We start from the raw sequence: 17,924 nt of genomic DNA, 5'->3' as shown, positions 1-17,924 counted from the left end.
ATTTGTTTTTTTGCTCGAATATGTCCAGAATACCAGTTCTAGTGCGGTAGAAAAATTTTACCGCAGACGTTTACTTGAGTAAATGAAGAACGACACCGAGTCTACCCTATATATATCTAATACGTTAAGGTGATGTCGTTACATCGTTCAAATTAGTTTCAAATGGTCCGTCAGAAGGCTCCCTCGCATGGTTCTCTAAAACAGCAGATTACCCGTGCGGAAAATGACAGCGACACCGAGTCTACCCTATATATATCTAATACGTTAAGGTGATGTCGTTACATCGTTCAAATTAGTTTCAAATGGTCGCCCAATAAGCACCCTGCTCTGAACATATAAAGAAAAAGTCTGATGTACCACTCCCGATTTCTGCAGAAAGGTAAATTTTTCGGCTATATTTTCTCCAGAATAGCGCACATCTAAGTGAGGTGAGCACATGATCGCGAATGCACCGTAACCGAGAACAAACACCTTGCATTAAGGGAAAATACTGGAGCCAAAAAACGAAAATTAAAACATTTGCTCCTTTTCTCTCGCAAAAACGAGACACTATGTCGACAATTCGTCAATACTCGTCTGTAGGCTCCTTCGCATGGTTCTCTAAAACAGCAGATTACCCATGAGGAATGTGCAAAAAACACCTATATGAGTCTACCCTATATGTATCGATTACGTTAAGGTCATGTCATTAAATCGTTCATTTGAGTTTCAAATGTTCGGCCAGTAAGCACCCTGCTCAGAACATATAACGAAAAACTGTGATGTACCACATTCGATTTCTGGAGAAAGGTAAATTTTTCGGCTCGATTTCCTCCAGAATAAGCACATCTAAGTGAGGTGAGCACATGATCGCGACCGCACCGGAAACGAGAACTAGCACCTTGCATTGAGGGAAAAGACTAAAGCATAAAAACAAAATAATGGGAAACATTTGCTCCTTTTCTCTAGCAACAACAAGACACTATGTCGACAATTCGTCAATACTCGTCTGTAGGCTCCTTCGCATTGTTCTCTAAAACAGCAGATTACACATGAGGAATGTGCAAAAAACACCAAGTCAACCCTATATGTATCGAATACGTTAAGGTGATGTCATTACATCGTTCATTTGAGTTTTAAATGTTCGGCCAGGATGGGATGCAAACATAGTGTATAATATAGTTAATGTTTGAATTGAGATTCCACCAAAGTTTACCACAACGAAACAAATGTTGCCAATACGCCAGTATCTGTCAGAAGGCTACCTCGCATGGTTCTCTCAGACAGTAGGTTACCCGTGCGGAAAATGACACCAACACCGAGTCTACCCTATATATATCGAAAACGTTAAGGTGATGTCGTTACATCGTTCAAATTAGTTTCAAATGGTCCGTCAGAAGGCTCCCTCGCATAGTTCTCTCAGACAGCACGTTACCCGTGCGGAAAATGCCAGCGACACCGAGTCTACCCTATATATATCTAATACGTTAAGGTGATGTCGTTACATCGTTCAAATTAGTTTCAAATGGTCGCCCAATAAGCACCCTGCTCTGAACATATAAAGAAAAAGTCTGATGTACCACTCCCGATTTCTGCAGAAAGGTAAATTTTTCGGCTATATTTTCTCCAGAATAGCGCACATCTAAGTGAGGTGAGCACATGATCGCGAATGCACCGTAACCGAGAACAAACACCTTGCATTAAGGGAAAATACTGGAGCCAAAAAACGAAAATTAAAACATTTGCTCCTTTTCTCTCGCAAAAACGAGACACTATGTCGACAATTCGTCAATACTCGTCTGTAGGCTCCTTCGCATGGTTCTCTAAAACAGCAGATTACCCATGAGGAATGTGCAAAAAACACCTATATGAGTCTACCCTATATGTATCGATTACGTTAAGGTCATGTCATTAAATCGTTCATTTGAGTTTCAATGTTCGGCCAGTAAGCACCCTGCTCTGAACATGTAACGAAAAAGTGTGATGTACCACATTCGATTTCTGGAGAAAGGTAAATTTTTCGGCTCGATTTCCTCCAGAATAAGCACATCTAAGTGAGGTGAGCACATGATCGCGACCGCACCGGAAACGAGAACTAGCACCTTGCATTGAGGGAAAAGACTAAAGCATAAAAACAAAATAATGGGAAACATTTGCTCCTTTTCTCTAGCAACAACGAGACACTATGTCGACAATTCGTCAATACTCGTCTGTAGGCTCCTTCGCATTGTTCTCTAAAACAGCAGATTACACATGAGGAATGTGCAAAAAACACCAAGTCAACCCTATATGTATCGAATACGTTAAGGTGATGTCATTACATCGTTCATTTGAGTTTCAAATGTTCGGCCAGGATGGGATGCAAACATAGTGTATAATATAGTTTATGTTTGAATTGAGATTCCCACCAAAGTTTACCACAACGAAACAAATGTTGCCAATACGCCAGTATCTGTCAGAAGGCTACCTCGCATGGTTCTCTCAGACAGTAGGTTACCCGTGCGGAAAAAAACACCAACACCGAGTCTACCCTATATATATCGAATACGTTAAGGTGATGTCGTTACATCGTTCAAATTAGTTTCAAATGGTCCGTCAGAAGGCTCCCTCGCATAGTTCTCTCAGACAGCACGTTACCCGTGCGGAAAATGCCAGCGACACCGAGTCCTACCCTATATATATCTAATACGTTAAGGTGATGTCGTTACATCGTTCAAATTAGTTTCAAATGGTCGCCCAATAAGCACCCCTGCTCTGAACATATAAAGAAAAAGTCTGATGTACCACTCCCGATTTCTGCAGAAAGGTAAATTTTTCGGCTATATTTTCTCCAGAATAGCGCACATCTAAGTGAGGTGAGCACATGATCGCGAATGCACCGTAACCGAGAACAAACACCTTGCATTAAGGGAAAATACTGGAGCCAAAAAACGAAAATTAAAACATTTGCTCCTTTTCTCTCGCAAAAACGAGACACTATGTCGACAATTCGTCAATACTCGTCTGTAGGCTCCTTCGCATGGTTCTCTAAAACAGCAGATTACCCATGAGGAATGTGCAAAAAACACCTATATGAGTCTACCCTATATGTATCGATTACGTTAAGGTCATGTCATTAAATCGTTCATTTGAGTTTCAAATGTTCGGCCAGTAAGCACCCTGCTCAGAACATATAACGAAAAACTATGATGTACCACATTCGATTTCTGGAGAAAGGTAAATTTTTCGGCTCGATTTCCTCCAGAATAAGCACATCTAAGTGAGGTGAGCACATGATCGCGACCGCACCGGAAACGAGAACTAGCACCTTGCATTGAGGGAAAAGACTAAAGCATAAAAACAAAATAATGGGAAACATTTGCTCCTTTTCTCTAGCAACAACGAGACACTATGTCGACAATTCGTCAATACTCGTCTGTAGGCTCCTTCGCATTGTTCTCTAAAACAGCAGATTACACATGAGGAATGTGCAAAAAACACCAAGTCAACCCTATATGTATCGAATACGTTAAGGTGATGTCATTACATCGTTCATTTGAGTTTCAAATGTTCGGCCAGGATGGGATGCAAACATAGTGTATAATATAGTTTATGTTTGAATTGAGATTCCCACCAAAGTTTACCACAACGAAACAAATGTTGCCAATACGCCAGTATCTGTCAGAAGGCTACCTCGCATGGTTCTCTCAGACAGTAGGTTACCCGTGCGGAAAATGACACCAACACCGAGTCTACCCTATATATATCGAATACGTTAAGGTGATGTCGTTACATCGTTCAAATGAATTTCAAATGGTCGCCCAATAAGTACCCTGCTCTGAACATATAAAGAACACTTAGTAAGCCAACCAGAGGCTTAGGGCCCGCGCAGGAATATCCCTTCAAAAAAAAATTCTTTTAATAAAACACAGTACTTCAGCTTTGCAGCTTACATGCGCATACCTCACCGATTGCAATTCATCCACTTTTCATGGTGTTGTATTCAGTGTATTTTGAACTTTGTATTTGAAGTCTTTAAATCTTTGCGCTGCAAAAGATTTAACGAGGCATTAATGATTCAACAAATTTTACTCCATTAAACATTGGATGAGGGAAGTTTTTACTCAGTCTAAGCATACTCCATTGTGAATTGTGTTAAGAATATTTATATTGCGACATGGAATTGATAAGCTCTTTATTTTGAGGATGGGATGCAAACATAGTGTATAATATAGTTAATGTTTGAATTGAGATTCCCAACAAAGTTTCCCACAACGAGACAAATGTTGCCAATACGCCAATATCCGTCAGAATGCTCCGGGCATGGTTCTCTCAGACAGCAGGTTACCCGTGCGGAAAATGACAGCGACACCGAGTCTACCCTATATATATCTAATACGTTAATGTGATGTCGTTACATCGTTCAAATTAGTTTCAAATGGTCCGTCAGGAGGCTCCCTCGCATGGTTCTCTCAGACAGCAGGTTACCCGTGCGGAAAATGACAGTGACACCGAGTCTACCCTATATATATCTAATACGTTAAGGTGATGTCGTTACATCGTTCAAATTAGTTTCAAATGGTCGCCCAATAAGCACCCTGCTCTTAACATATAAAGAAAAAGTCTGATGTACCACACCCGATTTCTGCAGAAAGGTAAATTTTTCGTCTCGATTTTCTCCAGAATATGCACATCTAAGTGAGGTGAGCACATCGCGAATGCACCGTAACCGAGAACAAACACCTTGCATTAAGGGAAAATACTGGAGCCAAAAAACGAAAATTGAAACATTTGCTCCTTTTCTCTCGAAACAACGAGACACTATGTCGACAATTCGTCAATACTCGTCTGTAGGCTCCTTCGCATGGTTCTCTAAAACAGAAGATTACCCATGAGGAATGTGCAAAAAACACCTATATGAGTCTACCCAATTTGTATCGATTACGTTACGGTCATGTCATTAAATCGTTCATTTAAGTTTCAAATGTTCGGCCAGTAAGCACCCTGCTCAGAACATATAACGAAAAAGTGTGATGTACCACATTCGATTTCTGGAGAAAGGTAAATTTTTCGGCTCGATTTCCTCCAGAATAAGCACATCTAAGTGAGGTGAGCACATGATCGCGACCGCACCGGAAACGAGAACTAGCACCTTGCATTGAGGGAAAAGACTGGAGCCTAAAAACAAAATAATGGGAAACATTTGCTCCTTTTCTCTAGCAACAACGAGACACTGTCGACAATTCGTCAATACTCGTCTGTAGGCTCCTTCGCATTGTTCTCTAAAACAGCAGATTACACATGAGGAATGTGCAAAAAACACCAAGTCTACCCTATATGTATCGAATACGTTAAGGTGATGTCATTACATCGTTCATTTGAGTTTCAAATGTTCGGCCAGGATGGGATGCAAACATAGTGTATAATATAGTTTGTTTGATTTGAGATTCCCACCAAAGTTTACCACAACGAAACAAATGTTGCCAATACGCCAGTATCTGTCTGAAGGCTACCTCGCATGGTTCTCTCAGACAGCAGGTTACCCGTGCGAAAAATGACACCAACACCGAGTCTACCCTATATATATCGAATACGTTAAGGTGATGTCGTTACATCGTTCAAATGAGTTTCAAATGGTCGCCCAATAAGCACCCTGCTCTGAACATATAAAGAACACTTAGTAAGCCAACCAGAGGCTTAGGGCCCGCGCAGGAATATCCCTCCTAAAAAAATTCTTTAAATTATGCACAGTACTTCAGCTTTGCAGCTTACATGTGCATACCTTACCGATTGCAATTCATCCGCTTTTCATGGTGTTGTATTCAGTGTATTTTGAACTTTGTATTTGAAGTCTTTAAATCTTTGCGCTGCATAAGATTTAATGAGGCATTAATGATTCAACAAATTTTACTCCATTAAACATTGGATGAGTGAAGTTTTTACTCAGTCTAAGCATACTCCATTGTGAATTGTGTTAAGAACATTTATATTGCGACATGGAATTGATAAGCTCTTTATTTTGAGGACGGGATGCAAACATAGTGTATAATATAGTTAATGTTTGAATTGAGATTCCCACCAAAGTTTCCCACAACGAGACAAATGTTGCCAATGCGCCAATATCCGTCAGAAGGCTCCCTCGCATGGTTCTCTCAGACAGCAGGTTACCCGTGCGGAAAATGACAGCGACACCGAGTCTACTATATATATCTAATACGTTAAGGTGATGTCGTTACATCGTTCAAATTAGTTACAAATGGTCCGTCAGAAAGCTCCCTCGTATGGTTCTCTCAGACACCAGGTTACCCGCGCGGAAAATGACAGCGACACCGAGTCTACCCTATATATATCTAATACGTTAAGGTGATGTCGTTACATCGTTCAAATTAGTTTCAAATGGTCGCCTAATAAGCACCCTGCTCTGAACATATAAGAAACAGTCTGATGTACCACACCCGATTTCTGCAGAAAGGTATATTTTTCGGCTCGATTTTTTCCAGAATATGCACATCTAAGTGAGGTGAGCACAAGATCGCGAATGCACCGTAACCGAGAACAAACTCCTTGCATTAAGGGAAAATACTGGAGCCAAAAAACGAAAATTGAAACATTTGCTCTTTTCTCTCGAAACAACGAGACACTATGTCGACAATTCGTCAATACTCGTCTTTAGGCTCCTTCGCATGGTTCTCTAAAACAGCAGATTACCCATGAGGAATGTGCAAAAAACACCGAGTCTACCCTATATGTATCGATTACGTTAAGGTGATGTCATTAAATCGTTCATTTGAGTTTCATATGTTCGGCCAGTAAGCACCCTGCTCAGAACATATAACGAAAAAGTGTGATGTACCACATCCAATTTCTGGAGAAAGGTAAATTTTTCGGCTCGATTTTCTACAGAATAAGCAAATCTAAGTGAGGTGAGCACATGATCGCGACCACACCGTAACCGAGAACAAACACCCTGCATTAAGGGAAAATACTGTAGAAAATAAACAAAATTGAAACATTTGCTCCTTTTCTCACGCAACAACGAGACACTATTTCGACAATTTGTCAATGCTCGTCCGTAGGCTCCTTCACATGGTTCTCTAAACCAGCAGATTACCCGTGAGGAATGTGCAAAAAACAGCGAGTCTACCCTATATGTATCGAATACGTTAAGGTAATGTCATTACATCGTTCATTTGAGTTTCAAATGTTCGGCCAGTAAGCACCCTGCTCTGAACATATAACGAAAAAGTGTGATGTACCACATCCGATTTCTAGAGAAAGGTAAATTTTTCGGCTCGATTTCCTCCAGAATAAGCACATCTAATTGAGGTGAGCACATGATCGCGACCGCACCGGAAACGAGAACTAGCACCTTGCATTGAGGGAAAAGGCTGGAGCGTTAAAACAAAATAATGGGAAACATTTGCTCCTTTATTCTGGCAACAACGAGACAATATGTCGACAATTCGTCAATACTCGTCTGTAGGCTCCCTCGCAAGGTTCTCTAGGACCGCAGATTACCCGTGAGGAATGAGCTAACAACACTGTGTCTACGTTATATATATCGAAAACGTTAATGGCATGTGGTTACATCCTTCAAATGAGTTTCAAATTGTCTCCTATTAAGCGCCCTGCTCTGAACATATAACGAAAAAGTCTGATGTACCACATCCGATTTCTGGAGAAATTTGTTTTTTTACTGGAATATGTCCAGAATACCAACCCTTCTTTTAAAACCTTTCAGGTATGAAAGGAATGGGAGTACCAAATAACACAATCTGGTAATGCAATCGCAGAAAATGCTGGTTCTTCATTTACTCAAGTAAACGTCTGCGGTAAAAAAGTTCTACCGCACTGGAACCGAGAAATAGCACAATGCAATGAGGGAAAAGACTGCAGCCAAAAAACTGAGTAATGGGAATATGCTCTGGCGACAACGAACCACAATGTTGCCAAGACGCCAGTACTCGTCAGTATGCTCCCTCGCACGTTTCCATCAGACAGAAGGTTTCCCGTGAGGAAGGTGCCTCACAATGAGTCTCCCTTATATATATTGAATACGTTAATGTGATGTCGTTTCATCGTTCAAAGAGTTTCATATGGTCGCCCAGCATGTATCCTGTTGTGAGCATACCACGAAAACGTCTAAGGTACCATGTCCGATTTCTGATGAATGGTACATTTTTCGGCTCGTTATCGTCCTGAATGAACAAATCTAAGTGAGCATATCTAGGTGAGCTCATCATTACATTTAAACAATAAATAACATAAATTTTTAATTTATGAAATACTAAGTTTAATACCAACCTGATATATCTTTGAGAATTCCATAGAACAACTATATTCAGTTTTCTTCGATTAAATATATTCAGATCTTTGCAGTCTTCAAAATATGATTGTGTTCGATGTATGTTTTTATGAAAGGAAATGCTCACTTTTGTGTGTAGATGTACCATAGTCAGTGACAATAGACTAGGAAATTGATGGAAAAAAAAATCCCTAGAGACACAGACGAAACATCATATTATATACGAATGACTAAATGCCATTTTGCTTTCTTCTTTAACAATAACTACGTTTAACACTGTGGAGAATTGCCCGACAGACCACTGGAACATTATCTAATACAATGCACAATTACAATTACACAATTTCAAATATAAATTTAACAGAGCAAAAGAAGTTATTAAACACATTAGGCAAAATCTTACTGAAGCGACATACGAGTCATAAATACTCCTACTCCGCCCAAGTAAAACAGAAAAAAGCAACACTTAGTAAGCCAGCCAGAGGCTTAGAATCCGTGCAGGAATAACCCTCTAAAAAACATAATAAGGGGAAACATTTGCTCCTTTTCTCTGGCAACAACGAGACACAATGTCGATAATTCGTCAATACTCGTCTGTAGGCTCCTCCGCATTGTTATCTAAAACAGCAGATTACCCGTGAGAATTGTGCAAGAAACAGCGAGTCTACCCTATATGTATCGAATACGTTATGGTGATGTCATTATATGACTCATTTGAGTTTCAAATGGTCGCCAATAGGCACCCTGCTCTGAACATATAAAGAAAAAGTATAATGTACCACACCCGATTTCTGGAGAAAGGTAAATTTTTCGGCTCAATTTTCTACAGAATAAGGAAATCTAAGTGAGGTGAGCACATGATCGCGAATGCACCGTAACCGAGAACAAACACCTTGCATTAAGGGAAAATACTGTAGCCAAAAAACAAAATTGAAACATTTGCTCCTTTTCTCACGAAACAACGAGACACTATGTCGACAATTCGTCAATGCTCGTCCGTAGGCTCCTTCACATGGTTCTCTAAACCAGCAGATTACCCGTGAGGAATGTGCAAAAAACAGCGAGTCTACCCTATATGTACCGAATACGTTAAGGTAATGTCATTACATCGTTCATTTGAGTTTCAAATGTTCGGCCAGTAAGCACCCTGCTCTGAACATATAAAGAAAAAGTCTGATGTACCACACCCGATTTCTGGAGAAAGGTAAATTTTTCGGCTCGATTTCCTCCAGAATAAGCACATCTAAGTGAGGTGAGCACATGATCGCGACCGCACCGGAAACGAGAACTAGCACCTTGCATTGAGGGAAAAGACTGGAACCTAAAAACAAAATAATGGGAAACATTTGCTCCTTTTCTCTGGCAACAACGAGATACTATGTCGACAATTCGTCAATACTCGTCTGTAGGCTCCCTCGCAAGGTTCCCTAGGACAGCAGATTATTCGTGAGGAATGAGCCAACAACACTGTCTACATTATATATATCGAAAACGTTAAGGGCATGTGGTTACATCCTTCAAATGAGTTTCAAATTGTCTCCTATTAAGCGCCCTGCTCTGAACATATAACGATTTATATGTCTGCAGTCTTTTATATGTCTACAGTCAGCTACAGTCTTTTCCCTCATTGCATTGTGCTATTTCTCGGTTCTAGTGCGGTAGAAAAATTTTACCGCAGACGTTTACTTGAGTAAATGAAGAACGACACCGAGTCTACCCTATATATATCTAATACGTTAAGGTGATGTCGTTACATCGTTCAAATTAGTTTCAAATGGTCCGTCAGAAGGCTCCCTCGCATGGTTCTCTAAAACAGCAGATTACCCGTGCGGAAAATGACAGCGACACCGAGTCTACCCTATATATATCTAATACGTTAAGGTGATGTCGTTACATCGTTCAAATTAGTTTCAAATGGTCCGTCAGAAGGCTCCCTCGCATGGTTCTCTCAGACAGCACGTTACCCGTGCGGAAAATGCCAGCGACACCGAGTCTACCCTATATATATCTAATACGTTAAGGTGATGTCGTTACATCGTTCAAATTAGTTTCAAATGGTCGCCCAATAAGCACCCTGCTCTGAACATATAAAGAAAAAGTCTGATGTACCACTCCCGATTTCTGCAGAAAGGTAAATTTTTCGGCTATATTTTCTCCAGAATAGCGCACATCTAAGTGAGGTGAGCACATGATCGCGAATGCACCGTAACCGAGAACAAACACCTTGCATTAAGGGAAAATACTGGAGCCAAAAAACGAAAATTAAAACATTTGCTCCTTTTCTCTCGCAAAAACGAGACACTATGTCGACAATTCGTCAATACTCGTCTGTAGGCTCCTTCGCATGGTTCTCTAAAACAGCAGATTACCCATGAGGAATGTGCAAAAAACACCTATATGAGTCTACCCTATATGTATCGATTACGTTAAGGTCATGTCATTAAATCGTTCATTTGAGTTTCAAATGTTCGGCCAGTAAGCACCCTGCTCAGAACATATAACGAAAAACTGTGATGTACCACATTCGATTTCTGGAGAAAGGTAAATTTTTCGGCTCGATTTCCTCCAGAATAAGCACATCTAAGTGAGGTGAGCACATGATCGCGACCGCACCGGAAACGAGAACTAGCACCTTGCATTGAGGGAAAAGACTAAAGCATAAAAACAAAATAATGGGAAACATTTGCTCCTTTTCTCTAGCAACAACGAGACACTATGTCGACAATTCGTCAATACTCGTCTGTAGGCTCCTTCGCATTGTTCTCTAAAACAGCAGATTACACATGAGGAATGTGCAAAAAACACCAAGTCAACCCTATATGTATCGAATACGTTAAGGTGATGTCATTACATCGTTCATTTGAGTTTCAAATGTTCGGCCAGGATGGGATGCAAACATAGTGTATAATATAGTTTATGTTTGAATTGAGATTCCCACCAAAGTTTACCACAACGAAACAAATGTTGCCAATACGCCAGTATCTGTCAGAAGGCTACCTCGCATGGTTCTCTCAGACAGTAGGTTACCCGTGCGGAAAATGACACCAACACCGAGTCTACCCTATATATATCGAATACGTTAAGGTGATGTCGTTACATCGTTCAAATGAATTTCAAATGGTCGCCCAATAAGTACCCTGCTCTGAACATATAAAGAACACTTAGTAAGCCAACCAGAGGCTTAGGGCCCGCGCAGGAATATCCCTTCAAAAAAAATTCTTTTAATAAAACACAGTACTTCAGCTTTGCAGCTTACATGCGCATACCTCACCGATTGCAATTCATCCACTTTTCATGGTGTTGTATTCAGTGTATTTTGAACTTTGTATTTGAAGTCTTTAAATCTTTGCGCTGCAAAAGATTTAACGAGGCATTAATGATTCAACAAATTTTACTCCATTAAACATTGGATGAGGGAAGTTTTTACTCAGTCTAAGCATACTCCATTGTGAATTGTGTTAAGAATATTTATATTGCGACATGGAATTGATAAGCTCTTTATTTTGAGGATGGGATGCAAACATAGTGTATAATATAGTTAATGTTTGAATTGAGATTCCCAACAAAGTTTCCCACAACGAGACAAATGTTGCCAATACGCCAATATCCGTCAGAATGCTCCGGGCATGGTTCTCTCAGACAGCAGGTTACCCGTGCGGAAAATGACAGCGACACCGAGTCTACCCTATATATATCTAATACGTTAATGTGATGTCGTTACATCGTTCAAATTAGTTTCAAATGGTCCGTCAGGAGGCTCCCTCGCATGGTTCTCTCAGACAGCAGGTTACCCGTGCGGAAAATGACAGTGACACCGAGTCTACCCTATATATATCTAATACGTTAAGGTGATGTCGTTACATCGTTCAAATTAGTTTCAAATGGTCGCCCAATAAGCACCCTGCTCTTAACATATAAAGAAAAAGTCTGATGTACCACACCCGATTTCTGCAGAAAGGTAAATTTTTCGTCTCGATTTTCTCCAGAATATGCACATCTAAGTGAGGTGAGCACATCGCGAATGCACCGTAACCGAGAACAAACACCTTGCATTAAGGGAAAATACTGGAGCCAAAAAACGAAAATTGAAACATTTGCTCCTTTTCTCTCGAAACAACGAGACACTATGTCGACAATTCGTCAATACTCGTCTGTAGGCTCCTTCGCATGGTTCTCTAAAACAGCAGATTACCCATGAGGAATGTGCAAAAAACACCTATATGAGTCTACCCAATTTGTATCGATTACGTTACGGTCATGTCATTAAATCGTTCATTTAAGTTTCAAATGTTCGGCCAGTAAGCACCCTGCTCAGAACATATAACGAAAAAGTGTGATGTACCACATTCGATTTCTGGAGAAAGGTAAATTTTTCGGCTCGATTTCCTCCAGAATAAGCACATCTAAGTGAGGTGAGCACATGATCGCGACCGCACCGGAAACGAGAACTAGCACCTTGCATTGAGGGAAAAGACTGGAGCCTAAAAACAAAATAATGGGAAACATTTGCTCCTTTTCTCTAGCAACAACGAGACACTGTCGACAATTCGTCAATACTCGTCTGTAGGCTCCTTCGCATTGTTCTCTAAAACAGCAGATTACACATGAGGAATGTGCAAAAAACACCAAGTCTACCCTATATGTATCGAATACGTTAAGGTGATGTCATTACATCGTTCATTTGAGTTTCAAATGTTCGGCCAGGATGGGATGCAAACATAGTGTATAATATAGTTTGTTTGATTTGAGATTCCCACCAAAGTTTACCACAACGAAACAAATGTTGCCAATACGCCAGTATCTGTCTGAAGGCTACCTCGCATGGTTCTCTCAGACAGCAGGTTACCCGTGCGAAAAATGACACCAACACCGAGTCTACCCTATATATATCGAATACGTTAAGGTGATGTCGTTACATCGTTCAAATGAGTTTCAAATGGTCGCCCAATAAGCACCCTGCTCTGAACATATAAAGAACACTTAGTAAGCCAACCAGAGGCTTAGGGCCCGCGCACGAATATCCCTCCTAAAAAAATTCTTTAAATTATGCACAGTACTTCAGCTTTGCAGCTTACATGTGCATACCTTACCGATTGCAATTCATCCGCTTTTCATGGTGTTGTATTCAGTGTATTTTGAACTTTGTATTTGAAGTCTTTAAATCTTTGCGCTGCATAAGATTTAATGAGGCATTAATGATTCAACAAATTTTACTCCATTAAACATTGGATGAGTGAAGTTTTTACTCAGTCTAAGCATACTCCATTGTGAATTGTGTTAAGAACATTTATATTGCGACATGGAATTGATAAGCTCTTTATTTTGAGGACGGGATGCAAACATAGTGTATAATATAGTTAATGTTTGAATTGAGATTCCCACCAAAGTTTCCCACAACGAGACAAATGTTGCCAATGCGCCAATATCCGTCAGAAGGCTCCCTCGCATGGTTCTCTCAGACAGCAGGTTACCCGTGCGGAAAATGACAGCGACACCGAGTCTACTATATATATCTAATACGTTAAGGTGATGTCGTTACATCGTTCAAATTAGTTACAAATGGTCCGTCAGAAAGCTCCCTCGTATGGTTCTCTCAGACACCAGGTTACCCGCGCGGAAAATGACAGCGACACCGAGTCTACCCTATATATATCTAATACGTTAAGGTGATGTCGTTACATCGTTCAAATTAGTTTCAAATGGTCGCCTAATAAGCACCCTGCTCTGAACATATAAAGAAACAGTCTGATGTACCACACCCGATTTCTGCAGAAAGGTATATTTTTCGGCTCGATTTTTTCCAGAATATGCACATCTAAGTGAGGTGAGCACAAGATCGCGAATGCACCGTAACCGAGAACAAACTCCTTGCATTAAGGGAAAAGGCTGGAGCGTTAAAACAAAATAATGGGAAACATTTGCTCCTTTATTCTGGCAACAACGAGACAATATGTCGACAATTCGTCAATACTCGTCTGTAGGCTCCCTCGCAAGGTTCTCTAGGACCGCAGATTACCCGTGAGGAATGAGCTAACAACACTGTGTCTACGTTATATATATCGAAAACGTTAATGGCATGTGGTTACATCCTTCAAATGAGTTTCAAATTGTCTCCTATTAAGCGCCCTGCTCTGAACATATAACGAAAAAGTCTGATGTACCACATCCGATTTCTGGAGAAATTTGTTTTTTTACTGGAATATGTCCAGAATACCAACCCTTCTTTTAAAACCTTTCAGGTATGAAAGGAATGGGAGTACCAAATAACACAATCTGGTAATGCAATCGCAGAAAATGCTGGTTCTTCATTTACTCAAGTAAACGTCTGCGGTAAAAAAGTTCTACCGCACTGGAACCGAGAAATAGCACAATGCAATGAGGGAAAAGACTGTAGCCAAAAAACTGAGTAATGGGAATATGCTCTGGCGACAACGAACCACAATGTTGCCAAGACGCCAGTACTCGTCAGTATGCTCCCTCGCACGTTTCCATCAGACAGAAGGTTTCCCGTGAGGAAGGTGCCTCACAATGAGTCTCCCTTATATATATTGAATACGTTAATGTGATGTCGTTTCATCGTTCAAAAGAGTTTCATATGGTCGCCCAGCATGTATCCTGTTGTGAGCATACCACGAAAACGTCTAAGGTACCATGTCCGATTTCTGATGAATGGTACATTTTTCGGCTCGTTATCGTCCTGAATGAACAAATCTAAGTGAGCATATCTAGGTGAGCTCATCATTACATTTAAACAATAAATAACATAAATTTTTAATTTATGAAATACTAAGTTTAATACCAACCTGATATATCTTTGAGAATTCCATAGAACAACTATATTCAGTTTTCTTCGATTAAATATATTCAGATCTTTGCAGTCTTCAAAATATGATTGTGTTCGATGTATGTTTTTATGAAAGGAAATGCTCACTTTTGTGTGTAGATGTACCATAGTCAGTGACAATAGACTAGGAAATTGATGGAAAAAAAAATCCCTAGAGACACAGACGAAACATCATATTATATACGAATGACTAAATGCCATTTTGCTTTCTTCTTTAACAATAACTACGTTTAACACTGTGGAGAATTGCCCGACAGACCACTGGAACATTATCTAATACAATGCACAATTGCAATTACACAATTTCAAATATAATTTTAACAGAGCAAAAGAAGTTATTAAACACATTAGGCAAAATCTTACTGAATCGACATACGAGTCATAAATACTCCTACTCCGCCCAAGTAAAGCAGAAAAAAGCAATACTTAGTAAGCCAGCCAGAGGCTTAGAATCCGTGCAGGAATAACCCTCTAAAAAACATAATAAGGGGAAACATTTGCTCCTTTTCTCTGGCAACAACGAGACACATGTCGATAATTCGTCAATACTCGTATGTAGGCTCCTCCGCATTGTTATCTAAAACAGCAGATTACCCGTGAGAATTGTGCAAGAAACAGCGAGTCTACCCTACATGAATCGAATACGTTAAGGTGATGTCATTATATGACTCATTTGAGTTTCAAATGGTCGCCAATAAGCACCCTGCTCTGAACATATAAAGAAAAAGTCTGATGTACCACACCCGATTTCTGGAGAAAGGTAAATTTTTCGGCTCGATTTTCTACAGAATAAGGAAATCTAAGTGAGGTGAGCACATGATCGCGAATGCACCGTAACCGAGAACAAACACCTTGCATTAAGGGAAAATACTGTAGCCAAAAAACAAAATTGAAACATTTGCTCCTTTTCTCACGAAACAACGAGACACTATGTCGACAATTCGTCAATGCTCGTCCGTAGGCTCCTTCACATGGTTCTCTAAACCAGCAGATTACCCGTGAGGAATGTGCAAAAAACAGCGAGTCTACCCTATATGTACCGAATACGTTAAGGTAATGTCATTACATCGTTCATTTGAGTTTCAAATGTTCGGCCAGTAAGCACCCTGCTCTGAACATATAAAGAAAAAGTCTGATGTACCACACCCGATTTCTGGAGAAAGGTAAATTTTTCGGCTCGATTTCCTCCAGAATAAGCACATCTAAGTGAGGTGAGCACATGATCGCGACCGCACCGGAAACGAGAACTAGCACCTTGCATTGAGGGAAAAGACTGGAACCTAAAAACAAAATAATGGGAAACATTTGCTCCTTTTCTCTGGCAACAACGAGATACTATGTCGACAATTCGTCAATACTCGTCTGTAGGCTCCCTCGCAAGGTTCCCTAGGACAGCAGATTATTCGTGAGGAATGAGCCAACAACACTGTCTACATTATATATATCGAAAACGTTAAGGGCATGTGGTTACATCCTTCAAATGAGTTTCAAATTGTCTCCTATTAAGCGCCCTGCTCTGAACATATAACGATTTATATGTCTGCAGTCTTTTATATGTCTACAGTCAGCTACAGTCTTTTCCCTCATTGCATTGTGCTATTTCTCGGTTCTAGTGCGGTAGAAAAATTTTACCGCAGACGTTTACTTGAGTAAATGAAGAACGACACCGAGTCTACCCTATATATATCTAATACGTTAAGGTGATGTCGTTACATCGTTCAAATTAGTTTCAAATGGTCCGTCAGAAGGCTCCCTCGCATGGTTCTCTAAAACAGCAGATTACCCGTGCGGAAAATGACAGCGACACCGAGTCTACCCTATATATATCTAATACGTTAAGGTGATGTCGTTACATCGTTCAAATTAGTTTCAAATGGTCCGTCAGAAGGCTCCCTCGCATGGTTCTCTCAGACAGCACGTTACCCGTGCGGAAAATGCCAGCGACACCGAGTCTACCCTATATATATCTAATACGTTAAGGTGATGTCGTTACATCGTTCAAATTAGTTTCAAATGGTCGCCCAATAAGCACCCTGCTCTGAACATATAAAGAAAAAGTCTGATGTACCACTCCCGATTTCTGCAGAAAGGTAAATTTTTCGGCTATATTTTCTCCAGAATAGCGCACATCTAAGTGAGGTGAGCACATGATCGCGAATGCACCGTAACCGAGAACAAACACCTTGCATTAAGGGAAAATACTGGAGCCAAAAAACGAAAATTAAAACATTTGCTCCTTTTCTCTCGCAAAAACGAGACACTATGTCGACAATTCGTCAATACTCGTCTGTAGGCTCCTTCGCATGGTTCTCTAAAACAGCAGATTACCCATGAGGAATGTGCAAAAAACACCTATATGAGTCTACCCTATATGTATCGATTACGTTAAGGTCATGTCATTAAATCGTTCATTTGAGTTTCAAATGTTCGGCCAGTAAGCACCCTGCTCAGAACATATAACGAAAAACTGTGATGTACCACATTCGATTTCTGGAGAAAGGTAAATTTTTCGGCTCGATTTCCTCCAGAATAAGCACATCTAAGTGAGGTGAGCACATGATCGCGACCGCACCGGAAACGAGAACTAGCACCTTGCATTGAGGGAAAAGACTAAAGCATAAAAACAAAATAATGGGAAACATTTGCTCCTTTTCTCTAGCAACAACGAGACACTATGTCGACAATTCGTCAATACTCGTCTGTAGGCTCCTTCGCATTGTTCTCTAAAACAGCAGATTACACATGAGGAATGTGCAAAAAACACCAAGTCAACCCTATATGTATCGAATACGTTAAGGTGATGTCATTACATCGTTC

The sequence above is a fragment of the Procambarus clarkii genome, unplaced genomic scaffold (genome assembly GCF_040958095.1).
Source record: "Procambarus clarkii isolate CNS0578487 unplaced genomic scaffold, FALCON_Pclarkii_2.0 HiC_scaffold_149, whole genome shotgun sequence".
Lineage (NCBI taxonomy): Eukaryota > Metazoa > Arthropoda > Malacostraca > Decapoda > Cambaridae > Procambarus > Procambarus clarkii.
Note: the sequence above shows the minus strand (reverse complement) of the source record.